Genomic DNA, 13618 nt, shown 5'->3' with positions numbered 1-13618 from the left:
TTGATACCGTTAATGTTATTACGCCTTCATCCTATTTCAATTGTATTACAGATTGTGAAGATTTTCAACATTTACAATGTATTATAGAGTTTTTCTATGTTGTGATGTTATGCTATTGTTTCAGAAAAAGGGAGAAGGTTTGGATCCATTAAAACGTTTAATCCCGCTGCAATTGTTTGCACCTGTCCTAAGTCAGGAATCTGATGAACAGTAGTTGTCGTTTGTTTATGTAATACATACGTGTTTCTCGTTTCTCGTTTTGTTTATATAGATTAGACCGTTGGTTTTCCCGTTTGAATGGTTTTACACTAGCAATTTTGGGGCCCTTTATAGCTTGTTGTTCGGTGTAAGCCAATGCTCCGTGTTGAAGGCCGTACTTTAACCTATAATGGTTTACTTTTTAAAATTGTTACTTGGATGGAGAGTTGTCTCATTGGCACTCACACCACATCTTCCTTTATCTAGTTGTTTTAATTCTATAATACAATGAAGATAGTCCATTCAATCAATTTTTTTTAATTCATTATTTTTTGATGTGGTGGACGCCTTTCTTAGTAAAAAATTCGGGTTTATATTTAATTCTTTTGATTGTCTATTCTTTTCAATTACAGTGCAATTAAAAGGATTATGAGTCTTTGTACTAGGTCTTCGTTCGTTTCTAAAAAAGGAACCATTGATTTCACGTGTATCAATATACTATACAAGGTTATAGTAAAGAACAGTAAGTAATCATTAATTTGAAAACTAATATTTAAATTTTATTAACATAGAAATCTGTGTTGGTCACTTATTGAGAATATCATACAGTTACTGTCTTTTGATAAGGTAAACATGTGATTGGATTGACTTTTAAAAAACGGATTTTTATTTTTTCAAAAGTAAATTAAACCACATATTTACCGAAACATAAGACACTAATTGTTTATTTGTTATTCCGGGATCGCATTTGAGCAAAACGAGCTGTAAATGAAATAATTACTGTCTTTGGTTTCCATGAATATGTGGTTAAATTGACTTTTAAAAAAAACGAGGTGATATTCATTTCGGTCATTGGCCTAGTAATTTCAGATGCAGAGATTTTTTTCAAAGTTAACGATGGCCGACGGACGTCGACAGACGACGGACGCCAAGTGATTGGAAAAGTTTACATAGCAATGTTGGGCGTGGTGAACTAAAATTTTGACACTCACTCGACAATAGCAATATCTCCGACGAACACTGTACCTACTGTGAGCTTAGTTGACGTTGCTTTGTAACAATGTAATGTACTAAGTGATGTTTACCTTATGTCATCGTTTGTTCACACATAATTAGTGTATATAAATAACATCCAAACGCGATATTTTCAAAACTGTGAAGTTTTTGTGTATTACAACTTAAACTATGTCTATGTTGTGTACAAGTTGTAATGTTGATTTTTTGTACAAGTTATCAATGTTTTATGACCTGCTGAACAAAAATGGATGATTCAAGCACACAGCCTTTTGCTTCGCATTTTCTGTCATATTTTCACAACTTCATGATACAGTCTAATACTGAGCATTGATACAAAAACATAATAAGAACACACAAAGATTTTGTATGGATATGAATATGGAATGTGAAAAATAATAAAATTAGTATTAAACCATTAATGTATCCTCATTTGCAGTTTGAAAACAAGGAGGTTGAAGTTTTTTTTTTTAATTTAAAACATTACATATAACGATAAATGTATCTTTCAAATCATAATATTTTTTAGGTAACTTTCTAGTTGTATTTACTAGTGACTACTGGAGACAGAAAAAAGAAATACGTTATAAAAGATGTTCATGAATCATTAAAACAGTTAACATCTGTGTTTTATATAATTTGCTGTATTGTTAAGTCAAAATAATGTGGCATAACATCATGCCCTTTAAAATATTGTATTTTTTTTCAGACATTTTCCGTACCTCTGGTATCCTAACATGCGACAAACAACTTTAGCTTCATTCATTCCGAATCCTTTAAAACAAACTGTTGACCAACCAATAGAGATACGACCGCCGTACATTTCTAGTCTTCCTTCCCAAGCACCTGGACCTTTGAGTAGCTCAAACCCTACACATTTAAGATAAAGAATAAGATATGATCATGTTTGTGCCTTAATTACTACTATGTTGAGAAAAGTAGAAGAGTGACAAGTTATTATAAAATTAAGAAGATGAAGTATAATTGATAAATGTAAGCAGTTTTATAAAAACATACGGCCTTGAAGAATGACAAACCCGGTGCCGTGTAGACGTCTGTAAATCCCTCTTCCAAAATTTCGTAGATTCGATATTTAAAAAAAAGAACAGAATTGAATGGTAAACCTACATGTTCATGGCCACTGACGAGCTTCCTGCTTCTTTCTTTTGATTGTGCTGTTTTCAACTTACCCTTGGTACTATCGCTCTTTCAATAAGTATTCAGTTTAAACCTTCAAAAACACAAGGGGGCATTATGTGTAACTGTCTTTTTTGCCATCCTTCCGTTTGCCCTAATTAGTTTTTTTTTACCTATTTTAAGCAAAATTGACCGGAGGTGTTCGTGTCCACTGACACATTCTGCATTTAATGTAACCTGACTTTAAAACCAAATTTAGCTGTAATACATTGATCAATGTATGTTCATTGTTTTGCATTTCAAATAACAGTAATACCGAGTTAAACATCTACATTCGATCTGTTTTATGCCTTTTTTAACGCTTGGCTGATACCGAAACTGATATCGAAACTCAAACGAATCTAGTAAGAGAATATTTATGACCCATATAAAACAGTGTTGTCAAAAAACTTACTAGTATATATAGAAGTTGATTTTCCTGGTGTGAAGGTAAATAATACCAGTACCATCAAGATCCCTGGTCCCATTATGTGTCTACAGGTAAGAAAAATGAGACCATGAAATTTGAAGAACTCTTTCATACTGTAGTTATAGAAATGTGTATTTTTTTCCCGACTTTATTCGTGGCAACATTTTCTTCAAAGTCTTCACATTGTAATCAATAAATTACTAATTTCCAACTATTAAAAATGGTGCTGAACACGGCTTTTTATAAAACCTCAGATGACGTAAGGTTTGTTATATAGTTGTTTGACTACTTATACCTCTTGTTCACCGATGCCACATGAAGGAACAATAGCTGGTCGAAACTTTTTTCGATCTATACAATCTGTAATTAACTTTGAAAGAGATATAGAACTAGAGGCTCTAAAGAGCCTGTGTCGCTCACCTTGGTCTATGTTAATATTAAACATTGTACACAAATGAATTCATGACAAAATTATGTTTTGGTGATGGTGATGTGTTTGAAGATCTTACTTTACTAAACATTTTTGCTGCTTACAATTATCTCTATCTATAACAGTAGTTTCTGTGGAAAATGTTAGTGAAAATCTACAAATTTTGTGAAAATTGTTAAAAAATGACTATGAAGGGCAATAACTCCTCAGGGGGTCAATTGACTATTTTGGTCATGTTGACTCATTTTTAGTTCTTACTTTACTGTACATTATTGCTGTTTACAGTTTATCTCTATCTATAATAATATTCAAGATAATAACAAAAAAACAGCAAAATTTCCTCAAAATTACCAATTTAGGGGCAGCAACCTAACAACCGATGATCCAATTCATCTGAAAATTCCTGGGCAGATAGATCTTGACCTGATCAACAATTTCAACTCTGTCAGATTTGCTCTTAATGCTTTGTTTTTTGGGTTATAAGCCAAAAACTGCATTTTACTCCCATGTTCTATTTTTAGCCATGGCCGCCATCTTGGTTGGTTGGCCAAGTTACCGGACACAATTTTTATACTAGATACCCCAAAGATGATTGTGGCCAAGTTTCAATTAATTTGGCCCAGTAGTTTCAGAGGAGAAGATTTTTCTAAAAGATAACTAAGATTTACGTAAAATGGTTAAAAATTGACTATAAAGGGCAATAACTCCTACAGTGGTCAACTGACCATTTTGGTCATGTTGACTTATTTGTAGATCTTACTTTGCTGAACATTATTGCTGTTACAGTTTTTCTCTATCTATAATAATATTCAAGATAATAACCAAAAACAGCAAAATTTCCTTAAAATTACTGATTCAGGGGCAGCAACCTAACAACCGAATGTCAGATTCATCTGAAAATTTCAAGGCAGATAGATCTTAACCTGATAAACAATTTTACCCCATGTCAGATTTGCTCTAAATGCTTTGGTTTTTGAGTTATAAGCCAAAAACTGCATTTTACCCCTATGTTCTATTTTTAGCCATGGCGGCCATCTTGGTTGGTTGGCAAGGTCACCGGACACAATTTTCAAACTAGATACCTCAATGATGATTGTGGCCAAGTTTGGTTAAATTTGGCCCAGTAGTTTCAGAGGAGAAGATTTTTGTAAAAGTTAACGCCGGACGCTGGACGACGACGGCGGACGACGACGGACGACGACAGACGACGGACGCCAAGTGATGAGAAAAGCTCACTTGGCCCTTCGGGCCAGGTGAGCTAAAAAGGGAAAGAACGTTTTATTAATCAAAGTAATCTAATTCATGTCATAACGCACGGTGACACTGAGCGTACAAACTATGACAATCATGTAAGACATATTCTACAATTGTGCATCAGCGATGAGAAACGAAGCTATCGATAACGCCAAATAGAATACATTTACCTTAACTGCAAAAAACATCGCAATGAAAATGTTGCAAACAACTTTCTCTTACATCACTAAACGTTCGATCAGTTAAAAACAAATATCTATCTATAAGTGACAATTTAATTTCGAGCAATACCGATATATTAGTGCTAACAGAGACATGGCTCGGTTCCGTCATCGATAAATGTATTCTATCTGAACACTAACTAGACGGATACACTATTCAAAATGCTCCTAGATGCGTCCAAAGCGGTGGTGGTGTTGCCAGTATACATACATTGAAAAAAAAATCACCTTCACATTTCGAACTCCTTGAATGCAATATAAGTTCATCAAGAAAGAACTTCCATCTGTTTGTAATCTATCGTGCACCTCCGTCCTGTGCAAACAAGTTCGACACATCTAGCTTTTTCGAGGAATGGTTGGATTTTCCTGACTATACAATGGGAATATCTGATGATATGATCATACCGGGAGACTTAAATTTCCACCTAGATGATAAATTCGACTGTGACGCCCGGAAATTCACTGAAACATTATCTGATCGTGGTCTCGTGCAACATGTTGTTGGTGATACTTATGTCCGTGGACACACGATTGATGTCATTATAACTAGATGAGATAGCTTAATTGTAATAGGCATTCCATCTATTGAGGAATTACATCTTTGTCACGATAAGGCGTTCCATCACTCGACCATTTCGCGGTTCACTGTAATCTGAACGTTAACAAACCACCTAAAAAACGGAAGTCCATGAAATTCCGTAAGCTCGAAAAAAATGTTATTGACGATTTTAATACCGACGTCAATTGTTCGAATTTCATGCCAAATCAGACAGCAACGCTTGACGAGTTAGTTTCAACATATGACTCAGTGCTCAGCTCTATCATTGAGAAACATGCTCCAATGCAGTCCAAAACTATAACATTGCGCCTGAATACAGAATGGCACTCATCCGAGCTCCGTACCGCTAAGACAGAGTGCCGTAAAGCTGAGCGTAAAATGCGGTAGACATATCTTGAGGTTCATAAACAGTTGTATAAAGAGCAATGTATCAAAACACACAAGCTGCTTTTGAAGTGTAAGACTGACTACTATTCAGATAAATTTTGGAAATAGGGTGTGATCAAAAGAAACTGTTCAATTTAACAAACAAGTTAATGGGTAATACAAAGACCGCAGATTTGCCATCACGTGAGTGCGATAAAGACATATCGAACAGGTTCGGCGAATTCTTTCTCTATAAGATTGAAACCATCATGAGATGTCTATCGAGTGAAGATGATTCCTCTCTAAATGGAAATGACGCCTTCTGCGCAGATGTGAGGTTCAACGGGCAGTCACTTACTGTTCTAACATCTGCATCCGTGGATTAAGTTCGGAAGATAATTTCAAAGCCTCCGTTGAAATCGTGCGAACTCGATCTGTTGCCAACTCCGTTACTAAAATTATGTGTGGACAACTTAGCACCAATCATAACGAAAATAGTGAACACGTCATTACAAGAGTCGTATGTTCCAAAAACATTTAAGGAAGCAATTATACGACCGTTACTGAAGAAACCGGGATTAGATAAAAAACGTTTTGAAGAACTATCGTCCAGTTTTTAATCTTCCATTTATATCGAAGGTCCTTGAAAAGGTTGTAGAATGTCGATTAGAGAACCATCTTCCGTCGAACGATCGTTTGGATAGTGTTCAATCGGCTTAACGTGCTTACCATTCCTCCGAGACGGCATTGCTATGGGCACAACGTAGCTGTTGCACTTGATAAAAACTGTTGTGTAGTTTTATTTATGTTAGACATGTCGGCAGCGTTTGGTGTCCTCGACTATTCCATTTTACGACAGCGACATGAATATTCATTCGGAATATCTGAAGCCGCGCTAAATTGGTTGTGTAACATGTAACCGGGCGATCAATGGATCAACAATCACTATTGCAATATCCACATATAAATCCAAACACTATTTATATATATCCTTTGGAATCACTTAATGCACTCTACTTACCCTGATGTTATCACTTCAACGGTCCACATAAAACTGACAAAGTTTCTCTGTCTTGAGCTGGTTTATTTACTACCATAAGGAACGGTCCATCATACTTGAAGGGGTGTAAATCAAGACTATACCAATTTTAGGGGTGTTTTAAGTAATAGACGGTGCTATGAAGAAACTTGTATACATATAGGAACACAATTAATAGGGAAAGACAACTGGAGATTCACATCAAAATAAATAAACTATAACCGATTTTCGTTACACTTGTCATTTTATCTTACTGATAGATCTCAGCGTATCGCAATCGGCTCTGTTCAGTCGGAGGATATTCATCTGAAGCACGGTGTACTTCAAGGATCCGTTCTCGGATCGAAACTTTACTGCATTTTTTCAAAACCCATCGGTTGTATATGAAACGTCATACTATGTGTTACCACTTCTATGCAGATGATACTCAGGTGTATCTCGAAATTAAACCTCTTGACAATTGGAACCACATATCTGCTCGACTTGAAACCTGTATGGCGGACATAAGCTCTTGCATGTGTTTAAATAAGCTAAAGCTGAATGAAGACAAAACTTAGCTGATAATTTTCTCACCGAAACACCGAGTAAAAGAGCTCGCAGACTGTCACCTCACTTTTGGCAAACACATCGTAAGTAATTCAACATGCGTCAAGAACCTTGGTGTTTACTTTGACAAAACATTGGCGATGGACTAACAGATTAGTGCGACCTTAAAATCTTGTTTCTACCAGATCAGAAATATCGGTCGGATTCGTCCATAAATTACAGAGAATGCAGCCAAGACACTTGTTTGCTCTTTAGTGACGTCTCGCTTTGACTATGGAAATGTATTATGGTATGGACTTGCCGCTAATGCAATCCACCACCGCAATACTAATAACAAGAAAGAAGAAAAACGAACACTTTAGTCCAAATTTTAAAATCTCTTTAATGGCTGCCAGTAGCATATCGATGCAAATACAAAGTGTTGCTTTTTGTGTTTAAAGCTCTGAAACAAGAAGCACCCGTGTACGTTCAAGATCCAAAAACATTTACAAGACAACAAAAACTCTTCGGTCAGAAAACAACATGCTATCCATTCGTTTGATGTGTTTGGACTTTTGATTTTGCCTTTTGATTTTGGACTTTCCTTTTTGAATTTTCCTCGGAGTTCAGTATTTTTGTGTTTTTATTATTATGCTTCTAGTCAAACCAATAGTAAGAACAAAAACATACGCAGAGAGACGGTTTGATAGAGCGGCCGCCTTTTTATGGAATGACTTGCCGAAAGAATTGCGAAACATTGAATCTGTGAATGCTTTTAAGAAAAACATTAAAACTTATTTATTCAGACAGGCTTTTCCACATAATTAATAATTGGACAGTTTTAGACTTTTATTCGATCTCAGTTTACATTTTTATGTATCATACTAAATTTTTATTGCTTTTTTTATTACTTTTACACTTTTTACTTTTTTTTAAGACATTTCTCAAACCTACCTTTTTTTTATTTCCTTTACTCTTTTTATTTTTAGACATAAAGCTATTCTCCAATTTCTAAATTAAAGCACTTCTTTTGATTTTCTTTTAATACTTTTTTTCAAAATTAGATTATATTTTTTAATCATTTTTTATAAATAATTTTAAATTTTAATATTTTGAGTCGCATTTTTGTTTTACGGTTTCTATTTTTTATTTAATTTTTAAATTTGTTTAAATGTACGTGTTTCATTGTTTTTATGCATTGTAATGCGCTAAGAGTAAATGTTTATTTAGATAAACGCTAAATAAACACTGTAAATAATAATAAAAATAATCAAAATTTCCTATCCAACCTCGTCTGTTCCGATCCGTCGTGTATGACAACGAACGAGTCGAACATAATTAGTATTACTTGACTAAGTATATATATATGTTCTGATATTATTTTGAGCAATCAAAACTATAACATAAAACATTTATATTGAATCAATTTCTTTGACGATATAGATTGTTTGTAAATAGATTAAACTGAGAGAAACATATGTGTTGCATTATTTTTTCTCTCTTTACAGGTATCATAATACGAAGGATTAATGTAGTCTCTGTCTTAAACATTATCACAGTTTTTTTTAATTAATAACCACCTTTAAGTTATATTTGTTCAAATGAAATTGTATCTGATATTAATAGTTATATATGAAATACTTACATTGGTAGTAATTCACAATGATACATGTACTACAAACCGAACGGCACAGCCTTTAACCTTTTGTTCTGCTTTATCTATAAGAACTTCAAATAAGGATAGTGTTGACATGTTTAATCACCATGTTTTCAAAACTGCAGGAAATAATAGAAAAGTGGGTTTCCCATTTGAATGGTTTTACACTCGTCATTTTTTGGGTCCATTATAGCGTGCTGTTCGGTTTGAGCCAAGGACCCGTGTTGAAGACCGTACGTTGACCTATAATGGCTTACTTTTATTAATGGTGACATGGATGGAGAGTCATTTACTCATACCAAATCTTTTTATATATATTGAACTGAGCAAATCTCCAGAAAGTGGTGAATTGGAGATTTCAAAAGTGTTAACTTTTCTGTAGGTCTTGATCTTCTTTTGTTAATATTTTTTATTGTATTCAGGTGTGCTCTGACTTAGCTTGGGGTATTGGTTCACTTTCAAATGCAAAAAATGTTCGAGTCCACCAAACTGCATTACCGGTAATTTGATAAATATCATCACATAACAGCATAGATTACCTTAGCTGTATTTGGCAACACTTTTAGGAATTTTGGTCCTCAAAGCTCTTCAACTTCGTACTTTATTTAGTCTTTTTAACTTTTTTTGGATTCGAGCGTCACTAATGAATCTTTTGTAGACGAAACGCGCGTCTGGCGTATATACAAATTTTAGTCCTGGTATCTATGATGAGTAAAAAAATGTCAAAAGTTTAGAACAAAGGGCACAGGGTAATGGTGAGAGCCCCCCTGATCTCCCAATCTTCCTCATATTATGCAGATATTCAGTCAATAGGTAGATAAAAACGTGACTAACATGAATTTGGGTTCACTTCCTATTACCTAGCCTGTAATTCAGTGGTTGTCGTTTGTTTATGTGTTACATATTTGTTTTTCGTTCATATTTTTACATAAATAAGGCCGTTAGTTTTCTCGCTTGAATTGTTTTACATTGTCTTATCGGGGCCTTTTATAGCTGACTATATGCTATATGGGCTTTGCTCATTGTTGAAGACCGTACGGTGACCTATAATTATTAATATTTTTTGTCATTTTGGTCTTTTGTGGATAGTTGTCTCATTGGCAATCATTCCACATCTTTTTTATACTCTTAACTAAATGTCTGCATAATATTAGAAAGATTGAGAAATCAGTGGGCTCTCATTATTACCCTGTGCACTTTGTTCTAAAATTTTGACATTTTTTGGCTGAAAATTTGTTTTTTTTGGCTTTCCATAAATATTTCTATTTGTAATTCTAAATTTTTCTAGAGTTATCAGCTTTTCTTTTTGTTTTAAGAAATATCATGTACAAAAATACTTATTTAAAGTCGTTTTTTGATAAAATTTATACTAAATTAAGACAAATATGAAACTTAGAAAAGGGTTCATATTCGAGGACAACGAGAATTTACAACAGCTTGAAGAGGTCATTTAACGATTTCCTACATATCTTATCAGTTCTCTTAACTATGAAAATCATTTTTATGTTATCCAATATTATTTTTTTTTATTATTTTCAACAACAAAAAAATGATTATCCAACTGACTGCTAGCAGCCGGCTCGATATTGAATATCGAATAACGAATAACGAATAACGAACCGGCTGCTTACTTCACATACATAAAAAATAATAAGATGAATGCAATCATCAGTATTTTTAACAGTGAAATTCAAAGCCTTTCTTGTTTTTATAAAGACCGAAGTTATTTATTTTAACAATGTTTCTTATTAGACACGTATGATGAAAGTATACAACATATATCTTTATGTACATTTTCGATTTTGTCAGACTACACATACGGTAAACATGCAGGAGAGGGGAGTTAAGTCAAAGATTCAACTGATAAAACAACCGTCTTCATATTAAATAAAGTGGGACATTTAAAGACGTATCGTATCATAATCGTATCTGATACATTGACGTATCTAAACGTATGTATACTATAATGGTTTACTTTTTAAATTGTTATTTGGATGGAGAGTTGTCTCATAGGCACTCACACCACATCTTCCTATATCTAGCTATTATTCAAGTAATTATTTACGTGCTTTAAAAAATAGTGCTATTGTCCCAGAAAAGGAAAAAAGAGATCGGGGGAAAAGGAAAGGGCAATGTATATTTTTTAGCTCTTTCATTTCTGATATATAAACAATGTTGAATAATTGTTTGATTTATGTATTAGTTATGTCTTATGCTTCTTGTATGTCAAAATCTGGACTTAATTATATTTATTGCGCTAAAAATGATGTTTCTACTTTATTTCAGTACTTATAATACAATTATGACAACATTGCTACGACGACAACAGGAGCTAACATTTACAAACATATAACAATCACGTGATTTCCATGTCAATCTATATACTTGTATATGTTTTGAAACTTGATATTTAAATCATTAGAACTACAAAGTCATTAAGTTGAAATTTAAAACAAATAAAGGTAACGTTACCAATATTCATACACTTACTTTAGATTTGCTAATAAAAGATAATTGAATCATCCACATCATATGAGTCGAATTGATCACTTATACCATTAAACTAAATTTTTAAATTAATATGTAGCAGGCAATCCTTTTTTTTCAAATATCTAGGATGCGCTCGATTTAAGTGACTTAATCTCAGACATAATACGAGTTTTGTTTTTGAATAGTTGCAAATGACTTGTTGTTAACAATAAACGCTAGCACATTAAGAAGTGAGTAAACTATGTTTAAAATTTGATAATAAAAATCTCTTTTTTCAAGTCTGTAGATTTTAATATATTTGCTACAAAGTCCCGATCTTCTGAACAGTGTTTCCTTTGTGTATATGCACAATGTGGCAAATCTCTATTGTACCATTGCTGTTTTGATTTAGTTGCACAATTTCGTAATACACATGGCTACAGAAGGACTCATAAATATTGAACTCACGACTGAAAAGTGGTGATTGTTGAAATATCGAGTGATTAGATATACACGAGTATTCATTAATTGAAAACTAGCATGTAATAAAAAGAGTGTAGCGATGGGTATAAATGAAAACAAAATATCAAACATAGCAAGACGTATATTCAAACCTGAAAATAATCTATTAAACAATAACACATAGACATTTTCTCATATACGTCAACGTATCAGAAACGTATACGATACTGAACAGATATATCATGTTAAGGAGGGGTATTTGCAAAAGATATCAGTCGAGAGAATGTTAAATTTCACGACCCGTAAGGCGAGGGAAATTCATTCTCAAGACTGGTATTTTTCGCAAATACCCCTCAATAACATGATATATCTGTATAATTACACAGAATGTTAATGTGCTAAAACGCATTGATGATCTTGAAGTTACAAGCGTCGACTCGGATAAAGTATTTTTTGGCAAATACCACGGCAGAGAGGGAAAAAAAAGGCATATCCTTTTAGCAAATACCCCGGCGGCGTTAAAAATGAGCGATATTCATTTGATAACAGAAAATTGGTGAAAAATACACTGGCTATCAACTAATCAAAACCCCGGATTCTTACATAAGGTGTAATTAATATTTAAATGTCCCACTTCTATTTCTTAGTATAATTATTGTCATTATGTGAAATTCCCTATGTCGCTGGAAAAATGGGACACCAATATAACGTCGACTTGGGTGAAGAATAAGTCACCATAAACCCCAAAGACTAGTCCTGGTAAAACGTGTGGGCCATTTCTGCATTTATTGAGTCGTCCAATCTTAATATACTTTATTGTATAAATCTGCAAGTATACAAATTGTAATCTAAGTTTACAATTGTGTTCCAATAAATATGACCAATACATTTGACTGAAATATGTACATGCAACGGGGCTTTATTCTGACATTAACTTACATACCAAAATGCGGTTTTCAAGCCATACTGAATTCTATATATGATATAATAAAGTAACTTAACTTTAATTGAAACATTTTTAACATGGGGAAAAGAATACATAAAGTTACAAGTACCTGCAGAGGTGACTTTGGTCTCTCGCTCTCCTGATTGTAATAATGACCAGTGACCAACTAAATTTATAGTGAAATTATATTAGTATATATATGGTTAATATTGCAGCGCTTTGAGCTCATGCATAACTCATGCTATTTGAATATATAGATATATATATCATTTAAATAATAATAAAGAATCGCTTTAACTTTCTATTGTATCAATTTAAATATTCAATACGTAAAACAAAATATACCGGACAAAGCTAAAGTCTATTTCAAAATACGCAGCACAATCGTCAATCGTCAAAAAACATGAATATGAAAAATGAATATGATATGAAAGGAAAACATAATGCTTAATAATGAAACAAAATGGATAAATATATCCGCTGACATACACCCCTCCTGCAAAACGTTTCGTCTCGAAACTATATCGAAAGCAATATATCAAACCTTATACAATAATATATGACACTTTGAAATTTGGGCAACCTAGATGAGCATGCGGCAAACGCCTTTTTACCATATAGCAATTACCAAAATTCAAGACACTTCAATAGAATTCACAAACCAATAGTAATTTTTTTTTATAAAAACGTCAAATAAAATTAACAAAATCTTTCCTCATTGATTTGAATTGCCGTTGACAAACGATCAATCCAAATTCTTGCCAAATCAAATGTAGGATGTACCCCATTCATTAATCTGTTATACATACATCTAAATTTCTCACAGGAGGATGAAAAATTGGAGTGATAACATGATTTGTATGATCAAATTG

The sequence above is a fragment of the Mytilus trossulus genome, chromosome 6 (genome assembly GCF_036588685.1).
Source record: "Mytilus trossulus isolate FHL-02 chromosome 6, PNRI_Mtr1.1.1.hap1, whole genome shotgun sequence".
Classification (NCBI taxonomy): domain Eukaryota; kingdom Metazoa; phylum Mollusca; class Bivalvia; order Mytilida; family Mytilidae; genus Mytilus; species Mytilus trossulus.
Note: the sequence above shows the minus strand (reverse complement) of the source record.